The sequence below is a fragment of the Camelus dromedarius genome, chromosome 24 (assembly GCF_036321535.1).
Source record: "Camelus dromedarius isolate mCamDro1 chromosome 24, mCamDro1.pat, whole genome shotgun sequence".
NCBI lineage: Eukaryota > Metazoa > Chordata > Mammalia > Artiodactyla > Camelidae > Camelus > Camelus dromedarius.
In genome coordinates, this window is record NC_087459.1 from 29,657,638 (window position 1) to 29,674,451 (window position 16,814).

The 16,814-nt window shown below is 41.0% G+C and overlaps 1 non-coding gene across 1 annotated transcript; it reads left to right on the forward strand.

The window, feature by feature from the left end:
- Window positions 1-2,632: 2,632 nt before the first annotated feature.
- Window positions 2,633-2,739, forward strand: LOC116147261 (U6 spliceosomal RNA). The gene has a single exon (XR_004130795.1). It is a non-coding gene; the product is annotated as a U6 spliceosomal RNA (small nuclear RNA).
- The last annotated feature ends 14,075 nt before the right edge of the window (window positions 2,740-16,814 follow it).

A 16,814-nucleotide genomic window follows, 5' to 3' on the forward strand; every position in this document is an offset into this window, starting at 1 on the left:
CTTCTTTTCTCTCCAAATATTCTTTACTGAAATTGCACAACAAAGGAGTGTTTGTGGTTTAAAGATACTGATACCAACTTGTCCAGCAAAGTTTTCAAAGAAGGAGCTACTTGCCTATTATACATGGTTTGGGTGCAAAGAAGTGGTGTTAGTCACCCTCTGGCTGGGGGCCCACGTGCTGGGGCTCGGCGTGTTGGGGTAACTGGCAGAGCAATAGAAACAAGGAGTAGCTGGCTCTGTCAATTTTATGATGTAAAAGCTGAACTGGAAAATCTCTGATCCTCTTGCATTTATCCCATATTTGTTACGTATCATAGAAGAAATGTCATTCTCTTGGTTAACTGCGTACACATCATAATTTATCTACTGTCTCTCTGGAACAGTGTCTGTTTGACGATACTAGCCCACAATCCTTGAGGCACAGCAGGGAAGAGAACTGGGCTTAAAGTCTCGGCTCTGGATTCCAGTCTGGGCTCATTTTCTAAATCCTCTGTTCTTTCATGCCTTATCTGTCAATTCTTTTCATTCCTTTGGGCTTCAGGTTTTCATCTGTAAGATAAGGGTGTGGGATTACATAAATGAATAGTTGTATGTTTTTGTGTTTTATTTTATGTGAGGCTCATAACAACCCAAGAGGTAGGTGGGACAAAAATGCTCATCGATTTCCAAATAAAGAAACTGTAGCTCATGAGGTTATCTCATTGGTTCTGCATTTTTAAGTAAAAGAAAAAGCAGGGCCTCAAGTCCAACCTGACACAGTGCAGCTTGCTTCCTCCAGAGCAAGTGATCTGAGGGTGTGTGCATGGTAGAGAGAGTGCCCAAGACAGAAGCCACTGCCCTTGATCACCTCATCTCAGAAGGGATGTGCCATCACCCTGCCATGTGCTGTGGGTTATACAGACTGACCCTAGTAGAATGTGGGAGGGGCTGCGCAGGTGTGTGGAGACCAGGAGACAGGGATCGCTGGGAGTCACCTTGGAGGCTGGCTACCACCGCCTACCACCCTACCACGTGCTTGCATTTTAAAAGACCTCATTGTGATAACAGCCTGGAGTCAGTGACGTCTCAGCGAAGAACCCGGGAGAGAGAAAGAAGAACCAAATGGAAATTTTAGAAATGAAAAATGCAATTACAAACTAAAGCTTTACTGAATGGACTCAGTGGCAGAATGGAGGAGATAGAAGAAAGCAGCAGTAGGCCTGAAGAGAGAGCATTAGAAGGAGTTAAACATCTAGGTCCAACTACCAATTTACAGGATGTCCAGACGACAGGGCAAAACGTCAGCCTGCACTGCAGACAGGCAGTCAGCGAATCCAGGCTGAGAAACTCTGCAGGACAAACCACTCAGTTTCTTTATCTAATAAATTCCAAATTAAGAGTCGCCCACAGGGGGAAACTGTAAGTTAAGAGACTTAAGACACATTGACCGTCCAGAATGTGTGTACTTATTTGTATTCTGATTACAGCAAGTGTAGAAATAAATAAAACGCATCTGACGTTTGGAAACTTGAACACTGAACTGAAGTTCGATATTAAGGAAGTATTAATTTTTTACGTTTAATGTTAAAGCTATGTTAATTTTAAGTGTCATTTTTTGAGACAAGCACGGAATGACGGCAGATGCAGTGACGTTTTGAACGACCAGACACAAAATCTTTGTGTTCCACTGCCGTTATCTTTTTGAAGATATTACTTTGAAACAAATTACTCTGATGATGGCTGGTAGGGCTAGTGATAGGTCCATCCATGGTACAGGTAGTTATTGTACTGTTCTGTTTTTTTCCCCCAATGTGGACATTTGAAGCTCTCCATAGTTAAAAGTTAGGGAGGAGAGAGTATAGCTCAGTGGTAGGGTGCGTGCTTAGCATGCACGAGGTCCTACATTCAATCCCCAGTGCCTCCACTTAAAAAAAAATTGAAAATAAATAAACCTAATTACCTACCCCCCATTTTTTAAATTTAAAAGTTAAAAATAAAAAGACTTCAGAACAATAACAAGTTAAGAGAAAAGAAGCCATCATATCCTCTTACTCCAGGAGGTTAATCCCCTGCCCCTTCCCCACCCTGGCAGTAAACTGGAAGTTTTCTCCATTGGGTCAAAAAGATCTCTGTATTAAGATACACTGGGCAAGGTTAAAAGCAGATTTATCACGCTGAGTGCCTGGGGATTAAGTAACTCACACGGGGAATGGTAAGCCCCCTCCCCTCACCCCTACACCCCACTGGGTAAATAGAATGCTGCCAGCCAGGTGTGTACCCTCCAGGTGGGAGACTAGAAGATTCTCCTCTGGGAAATCCGACCACCCCAAGAGGAAAGACCTAAAGATGCTAACATTGTGAACTCCACAGGGAAACAACCCTGTCAGATTATCCCAGGATCTCAGAGCTTCTGATTAGCTTTTTAGTACCTCACTCTTAAATGAACAGGCCAGAGGCTGCCAAGAATCACTGGACATTTGAGGAAGACCTCTGACATAATAGAGGCAAAAACAAATGGCGCTTGTGGGAGATTTGGAAGAAAAGCCATGCAAAGAAAAAATTAACCAATCCTAGTATCATTAATATACTCAAGAGATCAAGATACTGCTTCCAAGAAGCAAAAATAGGATGCTACTTCAAAAAAAAACCCCAGATACTTGCTTCGGCAGCATATATACTAAAATTGGAACGATACAGAGAAGACTAGCATGGCCTCTGTGTGAGGATGACAGGGAAATCTGTGAAGCATTTCATATTTTTTTGTAGTAAGCTATAGTGAAAAAGAATATGGAAAATCTGTATAACTGAATTACCATGCTGTACATAAATCGACTATACTTTAATAATAAAAAAAAGCCCAAGAACCAAAAGCACTCTTAGAAATTAAAAATACATAGTAGAAATGAAAATAACTCAACAGTAGGGTTGGAAGATGAAGTTGAGGAAATCTCCCATAAAGTGGACCAAAATGATGAAGATAAAAAAATAGAAAAGATTATATAAATCTTGGAATCCAAGAGGTCCAAAATCTGAATAGAGGTATTCCAGAAGTAAAGAATGAAAAAAACAGAGGAAAGAAAATGATCAAAGAAAATAATTCAAGAGTATTTCCCAAAGCAGAAGAAAACATTTCCAAACTAAAAGGATCTAGTGAGGGGTCCAGAAAGATGGATGGAAATTAGCCTATGCCAAAGCACATTATGGTGAAATTTTAAAACTCTGGTGAAAGAGAGGATCCTACAAATGTCCAGAGAGTAAAAACAAGTTGCATACAAAAGATCAAGAATCAGACTGACTTTCTTTTTACCTGCTGGTCAAGAGAACTTTTTATCGCACCCAGTCAGCTCATCCAGTTGTGGAAGAATCCTAATGGCAACACATATATATATATATATACACAAGAAATCTGACTCATTTGTTCAGAAAAATTAACCTAGGCCCCCACTCTTAATTTTGCATGATCAGGCACAAGAAGAAACCAGCATGACGAAAGAGAAAGGCCAAGGTGCATGAAACAACATCCGTCCCCAGAAGACACAGAATTCAGAGAAGGTAGGGGCAATTAAATCTCTATATTCTCAATAGATTTGAGAAGATAGATGCAGTAGCCATAAAACAAGAAGATGCTATGAAACGGGAACAACCTGAGAAATTAAATGATTGCCAGGGAAAAAAAATTCAAGAGAAGAGCCTGAAGATAAAGGTAAAGAAATCTTTCAGAATACAGGCCAGAACGTTACAAAGAGATGAAAAAGTTGGGAGAAAAATAAGAGGATGAATTCAGGAGGCGCATCACCTGAGTACCTGGAGTTCCAAAAAAAGACAAAAGAGAAAGTACAGGGAAAGACATTACCAAAGAAATCATGAAAGAAAACTTACCAGAACTGGAGGAATCTCTAGGCTGAAGGGCTCACTGGGTGTCAAGCAGAAAAAATAAGAAAAAGATCAATGCCTACGTTCCATGCTTTTGTAAAATTTCAGAACACCAAGATTAAACAGAAGGTCCTAAAAATTTCCAGAGGGAAAAAAGTTACCGTCAGAAGGATGAGAATCAAACTAACACGATGTTTCTCTCTGGGGACACAATGCTAGAAGGTCATGGAACAATGCTTTCAAATTTTTGTTGTGGCAAAATACACATAATATATAGTTTACCATCTTAACCGCTTTTATCGTAGCCTTGTGCTGCATCACTGTCTTCCATCGAGACATCGATTCCTTCTAGAATTGAGAATTCTAGAACCATATAAGGCATAATCATATTTTCAGATAGAAACCCAGAAGGATTACCTTTCAAATACTTTCTAAGAAAGTGATTTGAGGATGTACTCCTATCAGAAAAAGGATGAAAACACTCTACTCCCTACCCCTCGCAAACAAAGAGAAAGACATAAGGTACAAGAAATGGTGAAACCAGCCCAGAGTTCCAATTAAAAGGATTCCCAGGGTAAGAGTTGTGGAGTGAAGTTGGAAAGTTGTTTGTTCCATATTAGAAGAGAAAGGCAGAGAACTCCAGGTGGAATATCTTCAGCAAGAGGAATGAAATAGATCCACATAATAGACAGAATGACTAAGAAGCCAGGTGATGTTAATGACACGTTGAAGAAAACCCAAGTCTTTTCCTTTCTCATCAATAGGAAGAAAGTAAAGCAATTAAAAACAACAGGGGGGAACACTGTGTAAGACACTCGTGGCCAAAGGTGAAGCAAAAAAAATGTGGTGAGATTTTGATCTTGATTCTGAAACAATCAACTCATGAAACCACCAGAAGAAACAGGGAAGTCAGCTCCGCATGCAGAAAGGATTGTGAATGTTCTTGTCCTTGACACTGTCAAAGTTCAGCTGACAAAAGATGCAGGGGGTAGTGTAGAGAGGTGGGGTAGAAGGTCAGGTACCAATAGCTTCATCTAACGTGGGGGGGATCACGCGTTCCAGGCTGATAGAGAGCAAGGACAAGTTCAAAAAATTAATCATGTACAATTAGAACTGAAAATAATGATTACAAAACTGGAGGCAGGAGGAGGGATGTGTTAGCTACTGAACTCATCTTTCACAACAGGGAGTCAAAATGAAGTCTTTTGTTAAAAACTTTTTAATTTTTTATACAATTTCTAAGGTTACTTTCGATGTTCAGTTATTACAAAATATTGGCTACATTCCCTGTGGTGTGCAACAACACATCCCTGTGGCCTGTGTTGTACCCCATAGTTTGTACCTCCTAATCCCCACTCCGATCTGCCCTTCCCCCACACACACTGGTAACCACTAGTTAGTTCTTTATATCTGTGAGTCTGCTGCTTTTTTGTTATATTCATTGGCTTATTGTGTTTTTTAGATTCCACTTATAAGTGGCATCATACAGTTTTTGTTTTTCTCTGTCTAACTTATTTCACTTAGCATAATACCCTCCAAGTCCACCCATGTTACTGCAAAGGGCAAAGTTTCATTCTTTTTTGTGGCTGAATAGTATTCCAGTGTGTGTGTATACCACATCTTCTTTATCCATTCATGTGTTGATGGACAAGATGATGTCTTAAGTTGGTGGTAAATCAAGAAATATCAGTGTATATGGATTATTATTTGTAAGAATAGAATATATCTGGTAGCACATGTATAGAAGAAAATTCTGGGGGACCTCCCCAAACTGCTAACCTGTGGCTGGGAGAGAGAGTAGAGAGGAGTCCCAATTTTGTCACTGGTGGTTTTTAGTAATAATTTTTTAAAAAACCCTCAAAGACATTAGAATTGTGTAAGCTCAGTGTATTGCATGAGTATGGATTGGAGTCCTAAATTCCTGAAGCATAACGACATACAATCAAAGTCTGACAAACGACTTGGGAGTTACCAGTAATAAAAAGATGCTTTCATGTGTGAGTGTCTTTCCTCCAAAGTAAACACCCTTTTACTCAGTTTGGGTGAATCATAAATGGGGAAATTATTCCAAGTCCCTGATGGGCTTGTCTTTGAGAAATGTGATTGTTTAGAAAATCTTAAAAGTGATTGTTTTTCTTTTTTTGAGGGGGGTGGTACAGAGAATCACAACATTTAAGAATTATTAAAAATTAGGGGAACTTTTAGTATTTATCGAGTCCTAGTCACTACACATTCAGTTAAATAAGCATGTGAAGGAAACCAAAGTCCTTCTTTGGAAGCTTGCAGGTTTAGATAGAAATATCCCTCGATTGGGAACAATCATTTGTATGACACCTTTACAAAGTAGTTTTACAGGCATCATCTTCCACCCTGGTAGTTCTTGTAATAACAGTATGATGTTGGTATTATACCTATTTTATAGATGAGAAGTTGAAGCCTGGAGATGTAAGGGGATCTCCCAGGATCCCACAGTCAGCAAACGGGAGTATTTAAACCCATCCTGCTGATACCAAACCCACTGCAGGTCATATGCCTAAGGTGGAGACTGCCAGGGACTGAACTGCTCTGGGGTTTATCCTGGTTCTTATGTGCCTTGGGTGTTTAGTTCTCTATGCATTTTGAGGGAAGGAAACGCTGATGATTGTTAAACAATCTGTGGCAAGTCTCAATTTTTGAGGAAAGGTGAGGAAAGAAATGTTTGGGTGATGAAGAAAACAGAATCCAGAGGAGGCTTGACAGTGATTTTTATGGGACTTCTAGAAGGATTTCCAAGGAGTACAGCCACCCTGATTACCCTGGGGTACTGGAGACAGGGCTTCTCCAACTGCAAGCACACGCCTCCCATCAAAACCTCAGGAGCTTGCTTTTGTTTTTTTTTTTTCTTTAACTAAAAAAACATTTTTAACATGGAGGTACTGGGGATTGAACCCATTCTTCCTGTGAGCTACACCCTCCCCTCGCTGACTTCTAACCAGAGTAACCAAGGGTGAAAGCTGCAATTCTTTCTGACCCTGACTCCCAGGTCAAGTCTTCCCGATAAGAAGAGAAATAGCTCTTTGGCAAAACAGCCTAGTGCTACCCAAATACCATATTCCAGGCAACTGGCAGGTCCATATCTTTCCTAAGTCATTCACTGGGGGCACCGTTTCCCCTCACCCCTTATCCCTCCGACATACATAGGAAGTATTCTGCAAGGGGTTGCATTCAGGGCGTGGAAACTCCTCAGGGAAAGGATGCGTTAGACAGATGGGTTCCAGGAAACAGCTCTCATGGTACTCAGCCCAACTTCTTTTCCAGCGGAAGCATTCTCAGACCAGCCCATTGTCATCAAAAAATTCCATTCAGATGCAATGTGGCTTATTTAGGATAACATTCCAGTCTCTTAATTCTCATCAATGAGTGGAGAATCCAACCATAAACCATAAACTCAGCTGCAGTAAGGACAGTCTGTCTCCTTCGCAGCAAGTACTCTCCTCAGTGAAAACAAAGCTGTTTTCTCATCTGATTCCAGGGCCTCTCACTTAGGAAAGAGAGGCATGACAGACAGCCTTGTCCTGCGCTCAGACTTTGCTCTCAGAGCAAATTGCGACGTCTAAATTGATCATACCTCTAAGTGACAACCTAAGATGAAAATTCACAGCAGAAAGAGAGGTGGCTTGTCATGGAAACTGCTCAAACCTTTTAAAAAGCAAAGGTTGGGGGCTGTCTTAAGAGAAATAAAGTTACCAAGTATACCTCCCAAGTATATTTAAATTGATGATGCTCCTGAGTTAATCACCAACGGTTCTGGAACCTCTTTAGAAACTTGCACCTTAAAATACAAGGCAAAAGCGTTCAGCAGGCAAGTCTCCTTCCACGCGCATTCCAGGTGAAGCCACTGACCTTTCTCTTTCCCCACTGACATCAACAACATAGTGGTGCCCTCGAGAAAGGGAAGCCTTCAGTTTGGCTCTTCTGTCTCATTTATACCACGTTTGAAGCATTCGCATGTGTGATGGTCTCCGCTACTAGCCATGAGCCTCAAAATGCAGGGGCCATACCTAATTGACCTTTCAAAAATCCCTTGCCAAATAACCCAATGAAAAAATGGGCAAAGGACTTGAATAGACATTTCTCCAAAGAAGATGTATGAATGACCAAGAAGCGCATGAAAAGATGTGAAATGTCATGAGTCACCAGGGGAATATCAATCAAAACCACAATGAGATACCACTTTACACCCACGAGGGTGGCTACTATCAAAAACCCAGAAAATAACAAGTGATGGCCAGGATGTGGAGAAATTGAAACCCTCGTGCACTGCTGGTAGGCGTATAACATGGTACAGCCGTTATGGAAAACAGTATGGCAGTTCCTTAAAAATTAAATACAGAATCACCATATGATCCAGCACTTCCACTTCTGGGTATCTATGCAGAAGAATTGAAAAAAGGGTCTTGAAGAGATATTTGTATGCTCATATTCATAGCAGCATTATTCACAGTAGCTAAAGGTTGGAAGCAACCCAAGTGTCAATGGCTGGATGAATGGATAAACCAAGTGTGGTCCATCCATACAAAGGAATATGATTCAACCTTAAAAAGGAAGGAAATTGTGACACATGCTATAACATTTGAATTTTGAGGCCAATTACAAAAGGACAAATGTTGTATAATTTCACTTACATGAAGTAACTAGAATAGTCAAAATTCAGAGAGACAGAAAGTAAAATGGTGGGTGTTGGGGCTGGAGAAAGAGAGGAAATAAAGGAGTGATTGTTTAATGGATACTGTTTCAGTTTTATAAGATGAAAAGAGCTCTGGAGATGGAAGACAGTGATGCAGCACAAGGCTATGACAAAAGTGGTTAAGATGGTAAATTATATATTATGGGTATTTTGCCACAACAAAAAAAGATTGGAAAAAAGAAAACTGATGGAGAGCTCATATCCAGACTACAAAAAGAATGCCTATAAATTCGTATGAAAAACAGAAAATCCCAAAGGAAAATGGACAACCTCCCCAACCTTGAATATGCACTTCGTGAAAGGGCTTTCAAATAGCCAAAGCAATAGCAAACTAGTAACCAGAAAGTGCAATTTAATGCAATGTTCGTATTAGTCAAAATGCAACTTGGTGTTCATATTAGCCCCAAATTAGAACAACCCAAATGTCCATGAATGGATAAATAAATGGAAATATCATCAGACAATAGAATCCTATACAAACAGTAAAGATAAATGATCTACTAGCTACAGCACAATATAAGCATGAATCTCAAAAACATGATGTTGAATAGAAAAACCAGATGCAAAAGATACATATTGTACGATTCCATTTATGAGGTCAAAAATAGGCACACACACACAAAAAAAACCCCTGTATGCTCAGGATTTCATACTGAACTGATAAAACTATGAATAAAAACAAAGAAATGATTACCGTTAGAGTCAGGAGAGTGGTTACCTGGGTGGGGCGCTGGGAGAGACTGGGATCTGCAGGGTGAATTCAGGTGTCTTCCGGGGCCTGACAATGTTCTTTCTTCACCTAGTGGTGACTATGTAGGAGGTTCACTTTTCTGTGTCATATTTTACAATAAAAATGGTTTTTAACAGCAAAAGAAAATTTACCTTGCACATCACATTATCTGGTACACTGAAGGTCTTAATGTTTGCTTAAAATTCTACAGTCGAATAAAGAGGAAAAGTGAACTAATATTGTAAATTGGTGCATACAAATGACAAAAAACTGTTTTGCTTTTCTAACACCTTTATTGTGGTCTGGTTCCTGTACCGTAAACTACACATACTTCAGAGGTACACTTTGATGAGTTTTGATAGATGTGTGCACCAGTGAAATCACCGCCACAGTCAAGACAGCTAACATTGCCATCCCTCCCCAGGAGGTGCAATTTTCAAATTCCCCAATGTGTCCCTTCCCACCCGCTTTAACCCCTGGTAACCATAAGTTTGTTCTCTACGTCTGTGAGTCTGTTTCTGCTTTGTAAATAAGTCTGTTTGTGTCCTTTTTTTTAGATTCCACATATAAGTGATATCATATGGTATTTTTCTTTCTCTTCCTGGCTTACTTTACTTAGAATGATGATCTCCAGGTCCATCCATGTTGCTGCAAATGGCATTATTTTATTCTCTTTTTATTGAGTAGTATTCCATTGTATATATATATATCACATCATATTTATCCAGTCATTTGTCAAAGGACATTTGGGTTGTTTCCATGTCTTGTCTATTGTAAATAGTGCTGCTATGAATATTGGGGTGCATGTGTCTTTTTGAATTATGTTTTTCTCCAGATATATGCCCAGGAGTGGGATTGCTGGATCATATGGTAAGTCTATTTTCAGTTTTTTAAGGAACCTCCATACTGTCCTCCATAGTGGCTGCACCAATTTACATTCCCACCGATAGTGTAGGAGGGTTCCCTTTTCTCCACACTCTCTCCGGCATTTATTGTTTGTGGACTTCTTAATGATGGCCATTCTGACTGGTGTGAGGTGATATCTCATTGTAGTTTTGATTTGCATTTCTCTGACAAAAATAGTGTTTTCTAAAACTTTCAGTGAAGAAAAAAAGAGAAGTCTTACAGCTATTCTGTGGGCTAAGCCCCTTTCATCCAGGGAGATCCTGGGCAGACGAAAGATTGATGCCAGCCTGAGGGACAGAGTAGTGGCTTGCAGCACACTATAATTCTGTGACAGGCACCCGACAAGGGATGAACCTGGATTTGAAATAGCTGTCCTTGAAAATCTTTATCACATTTGTGAAGCAGGAATAGAAGCTAATAATTATACAGCATCTCTCCCTCACACAAACCAGAACCCCAAATTAACTTAATTTGTTTATATTTTGCCTTTAAATAATGAGGTATGGCTCCCGCCCCTTTCTGGGTACTGGGGGAATCTTGTCACTTCTTCTGCACTTGATTCTATTTTTGCCCAATCAGGGGACAGTGGGAGCCACACCACCTCTCTGGAGGAGTTGATTTAAACACTGAGCAGAACGCACACAGCAATGACTGGGTTACTGGTCCAGAGCATCTGGAGGACTGGGGAATTGGGTCACCTCCTTGCCAGCAGAAACTGTGGTTAATATTTACCACAGACAGACACTTACTACAGCTCTTTTTTTTTTGATAATTAGTGCAAGCATGTGTGATTCATGAATTTTCCAGGTTGTTTTAAGCCACAGACTTCCTTCAGCCCTTCCTCTTGGTAGGCTGCCCCCATCTTCATACGAGTCAGTGTGAGCTTGGAGCATCAAAAACGGAACTCTAAATTGAGGATATCAGTTTAATCAAATGCTGGAAATGTTCATCCTTCCCCCATCATGTTCCCGAAACAGACATTCGCCGCGTGGGGTCTGTTCAGTTCTCTTCCTATTAGGGAGAAAAGACCTACTGGGTAGTGGGCAGGAGGCTGTGGCCCCGTTTCCACCACACAAGTGAAAGGGGCTGCGTTTTTCCTTCTCACTGTCCCCAGACAGCCGGGACACAGCGCTTGGTTATAACGTCAACCAATTGAGAACTCCCTTTAGAGCTTATGTCTTGAGATGGAAGGACAGATGGCATTCATGCCTAGGGGAGCTGGGGTGGCATCCTGGCCATGCTGCGTCTGATGAAGGAGTCTGCTCCTTCGCTGTTGAGATGTGTTGACCACTGCCCATTGTCTATCGTAAGCTCGAGCAAGGATTTTATGACCCCTGAAGTTTTTCTAATAGATCTCATTTTCGCTTGTGTTACCTAGAGTTGTTTTGAACATTCTGGCCAAAATACTCTGGTTTGGGATTTTGTGTATCACTGTTCTCCCCCTTTAATTAGGACCATAGAAAGGTAACTGTGTGCCTTTCACAGTGGTTCTTCCCCACCCCCTCCCCACCTCCTCCACGTGGCTCTCAAACGCACGTACATACGTGCATCAGACTCACCTGGAGGGCTTGTTCAAACACAGACTGTCAGGCTCACCGCCTGAATTTCTGCTGCAGTAAGTCGTGTGTTACCTGAGAATTTGCATTCCTAACAGTCCCCACGTGATACTGCTGCTCTGGTGACCATACTTGTGAGAATCATTGGCCTCGAATATAGTAGAGCTTCCTCCAACCTTGTTAGAAGATGAACAAAAATATTTAGCCAGTAAACAACGATTCAGAGTCTTAGAATTTCCTTTGCTGTGTTGATTTCTCTGGTTATTGTTGCTTATATATTATAGATGAGATACCAAATTTAGAGAATTTTTTCATCTTATTTTTCTGGACCAATAGAAATTGTCAAATCTTGAAGGAGTAGCAGACCAGAAGCTTAGACAATCAAGCTTTTGTTTATTTTGTTTTACAATCAAACTGTCATGTCTGCATTTAAAAAATTGAGCTGATATTCCTAATAGTGCCTTACTTTGATTAGGATAATCAATTTAATTACTTAAAACACTGCTTATTTAAATGGGAACTACTCTATAAATGAAACTACATTTTTAAATGAATAATAGCAGTACAATTATTTTCTCATTTTTGCTCATAACCTTAGCTGTTTCTGAACATAGACTGTGGGGTTCAGCTATGATCTTTATTTACTTATATTTAACTTTAGAATTATTTTTCTGGAATTTTCCCTAACTACTTGGCTGCCTGTATGTGAAGAAATAATCTGTATCTCAATCCCACAGTTATTAGACACACAACTACACACCTATCAGGATGACTAAATGAAAAAATAACACCAAATGCTGGCAAGGATGCTGAGAAACATTGCTGGGAGGAAAATGAAATGCTACAGCCACTCTGGAAAACAGTTTGGCAGTTTATGAAATTAAACATGTAATTTCCATATGACTCAACAATTGTACTGTGGGGTATGTATCCCAGCAAAATGAAAAATCATGTTCACATAAATACCAGTACACACAAATGTTCATAGTAGTTTATTTGTAACAGCCAAAAATTGGAGTTAACCGAAGTGACCTTCAAAGGGTGACCGGTTAAACAAACTGTGATACATCCATGCTGTGGAACGCTACTTAGTAATACAAAGGAAGGAACTATTGGTACATGTAACTATGTAGATGGCTCTCTAGGGAATTACACTGCTATCTCCAAAGACTATATTCTGGATGATTCCATGTATGTAACATTTTATAATTGAAAACATTTAAAAATGGAAGACAGATTAACAATTGCTAGGTATTGAGAGTGGGACAAAAGATGTGGGTATAAAAGGGCAACGTGAGGGCACTGGAACTGTTCAGTATTTTGACCATGGTGGTGGATATTTGAAACAACACAGATGTTAAAACTGTATAGAACTTAATACAAACACACACACATATCAGTATAAGTAAAACTGGGATAAATAAATCTGAATATTAGACTGTATCAATGTCAGTATCCTGGTTGTGATATTATACTATGCTTTTGTAAATGTTACCTTTGGGGGAAACTAGGCAAAATGTACAAAGGATCTCTCTGTATTTCTTAAAACTGCATGTGAATCTACAATTATCTCAATAAAAATTTCAGTTAAAAAAACCCCAGGTAATAAACCTTACCAATGATAATAACATACTAAGACTTGTATGGAGGTTAAGTTGTAATTTAGAGAAAGCTCCTAAAGGCTTCTGAACATACAAGAACAAATGAATGAGCTAATTAGTCACCATTTTGTACATCCAGTTATTTTAAAAACTTGATGTTTAGGTAAAAAGCCAAAGCATCTTAGATCCTAGCTCTATGACAGAACGTAAAGCCTAATCTGATCTAGCCACTGGCCTCAGAGGCACCAGCTCAGAGACGGACATGTGCTCTCAAGAGGCATTTGGAATAACCAGCTACTCCCACCAGGGATTCTCTGCACAATATTCCAGATTTCCCTGGGGTAACAGAACCAGTAGGTTTTGGAGCAAAGACTAGCACATGCATTTTACATGTACTAATAAGAACTACCATTTACTGAGAGCCTGCTGTATTAGACTGCTAAATCTACATCCAAGATTTGTCTCACAATAACTTTGAGTGAGAGGTATTTTTATCTCCATTCTATAGATGAGCAAAGCAAATTTCACTAACCTGCTCTGGCACCAGCTGGTAATGGGGTGAAGCCAGGGTCAAGTGTGGATCTGTGTGGGTCATGGCTACCCTATTTTCAGGACACCCATTGCCTTCAAAAGGGGCTACCACTCTGCTGGCTCCTGAACACATACATATGGGATATTCCCAATGTAATTTGCTGAGACCTTATTGGATCCACAGATGGGTTTCAGCGGATCAAGAACCCACTGAAACGGGATGCAAAATTTGGTATCTGCACATATGATTTTTTTCTGGTGAAAGGCTCCACTGTTTGCATCAGATTCTCAAAGAAGCTGGGTCTCCAAAAGAGGCCAAGGCCTGCTGCAGTCAGATCCAAAGAGACTTTTTTTCCTCCCACTGGAAAACGTTTCAAATGCCCAGTAACACTGACTCAGGAAAGTGATACATCTGGGGGCAATAAAATCAGCTGCCAAATCCTCCACCAAAAGCAGGGTCAAAACTGCTTTTTGTAAAGTCACTGCAAAGAAGATCCTTGAAGAGACTCACTGAATTTTCATCTCTGCCTCAGCAGAATTGTTGGACATTTCCCATCTATTAAGATATCTTTAGAAGACAGAGCCATCCTCCCCTATCTGTGGGTGATGGGTCTTCTTTCGGATACCCAAATCCTCGGATACTCAAGCCCCTATATAAAATGGCATTCTATTTGCGTATACCCTGTGCACAGCCTCCTTGAAGTCATCTCTAGATTACTTACAAAATGGAATACAGTGTAAATGCTATGTAAATAGTTGCTGGTACATGGGGCAAATTTAAGTTTTGCTTTGGGAACTTTCTGGAATTTTTTCGCCCATATATTTTCAATCAGAGATTGGCTGAATCCAGATGTAGGACTCATGGAAACAGAGGGCTGATAGAATTTTTGACAAATTTGATACACAATGAAAAAAGGCTATCAAGGTACATGTTAAGTTCAATATAAGGGTTGGCCTACAGACTTAGCACAAAATTGTGGCGGGTGACTTTTAAGTGGACAGATATCTTTTATCTTTATCAACATTTAATGGAGTAGGGTGTAAGGAGAGAAGATCTAGCAGCCACGTGACTGAAATTGAAACTGACACTGAAATCTGCGCAGAAAAATGCATTCACTTTCACGCCTCTGCACAAGCTGTTTGCTGTCTCCAATGCCCTTCCCCACCTCTTTGCCCAGCAAACTTGAACTTAAACTTGCCTTTAAAGCCCTAGAACAAGATCTTCTGGGACTCTTCTAAGCTCTCCCCATCTCTCTCCTCCCGGGCAGAATTATCCTGAAATCTATGTTCTAGCCCTCTGTGAACATCTCCATCACTGTATCATTGTCAGTTCTCATCTGTTTCATCCAATCAACCCAGCCTCGGAAATGCTATAGTTCCGACTTATGTGTTCCTTGGCCCTAGCCACATAGTAGGTGGCCGATGTTTGCTGATGAATAAAAACACCGGCATCCATTGAGGAAGGTTCTAGTGAAGGTTTTGTGGAAAGACACCGTTATCTAGTTAAATGACAACAGCAATTACTTGTTAATGAGTAAATGAAATGCAAGTCAGTAACCTCCATAAGTGACCTTCTGACTCAGGTGTTGAGGAAACAATCAAGAAAAGGCCCAGATACCTGGGAAGGTAAGACAACAATGAGGTTAAGAAGTGAGAAGCTTGTAGGTCAGAAACTGGTGGGGTAAGACCAGGGGCCAGCACTCAGGTAAGCAGAGAAATGTTTAGTCTGGTTTACAAAGAACAGATTTCTTGAATATGGGAATGAAGTGGGGGAAAAAACACTGACTGGACTGAAAGAAGACTGGGGATTACCTGAGGCATTAGAGGCTCTAAATGGATTTACTCAGACCCAGAAACTCAGTGACAACTGCCTACAAAGAGAAACAGAGCTGGATTCTGGATCTACTGCTCTGTTGCTTAAACATAGCTTGTATTCTTGGACATTTCACTAGAGTCATTGAAAGTCTGAGCTGCAAGGGGCCATAGAAATGATCTAGGCCTGTCCTTTTGTGCCACTGACTTGAGGCTGGGAGAGGCAGCCTTGAACCCAGCCCAGGAGGGAGTCTGCTTGAGCTCAGCCTCAGCAGGTGAGCATGTCAAGGGGCACCAGGAAGAAGGCTCTATTCCAAAGACTGTGACCCCAAGAAAGGTCCCTGGCTGTAAGGGCTCTGAGCCTGGTTTCCTTAGGACACAAACCAAATAAAGGCATTCAAAGAATTAGGTAGTTGGTCAAAAACAAGGTTGATAAACAAATTCAGCCTTTCCTCTCTGTTAACATAGTATTTCCTCTGTAATAGGTTAACAAATGGAGGAGTTTGTTTGCTAGAGAAAGCATGAGCACTACCGTGCAACTCAGGGAGAAGGGGAAGTGTTGGCGGAAGGCAGGGAAACAGGCCACAAAGCTGCCTTTCTGTCTGGCTAAACTGTATGCAGGTTGGATAGTGATAAACATCTACCTCTATCCGTCGCTCGCATCTTGTTTACCTTGCCCATGTATGGTACTTCCTGCGAGACTGGCCACTTTGTTACGAGTCAACAGAGCACACTAGTTGCCCAAACACACCTAGGGGACTTTGTCTCTTTGAGAAGTCCCTCCCTTGAAATTGCATTATCTAGACGCTCTTTACCAAAAGTAAATAAATAAACCGGGACTCCACGCCTATTCGTGAGAAGTGCTCGCTGTAGTGACTACGGTTTCATGTATGCCCCACCTTGAGTGAGAGACCTGGAAAATCGATACGGTTCTCTCAACCTCAACGTCCGCATCTGCAAACCGGTTCCCTCAGAGAATGTGGCGGAGACCGAGGAAGACCGTGGTCGGGCCCCGCCGTCCCGCCCGCCCCGGGGCGGACCCGGTGCTCGCTCCCGGCCGCCGCGACTCCACGGGCCGCCCCAGCCCCCGATCTCCTCCC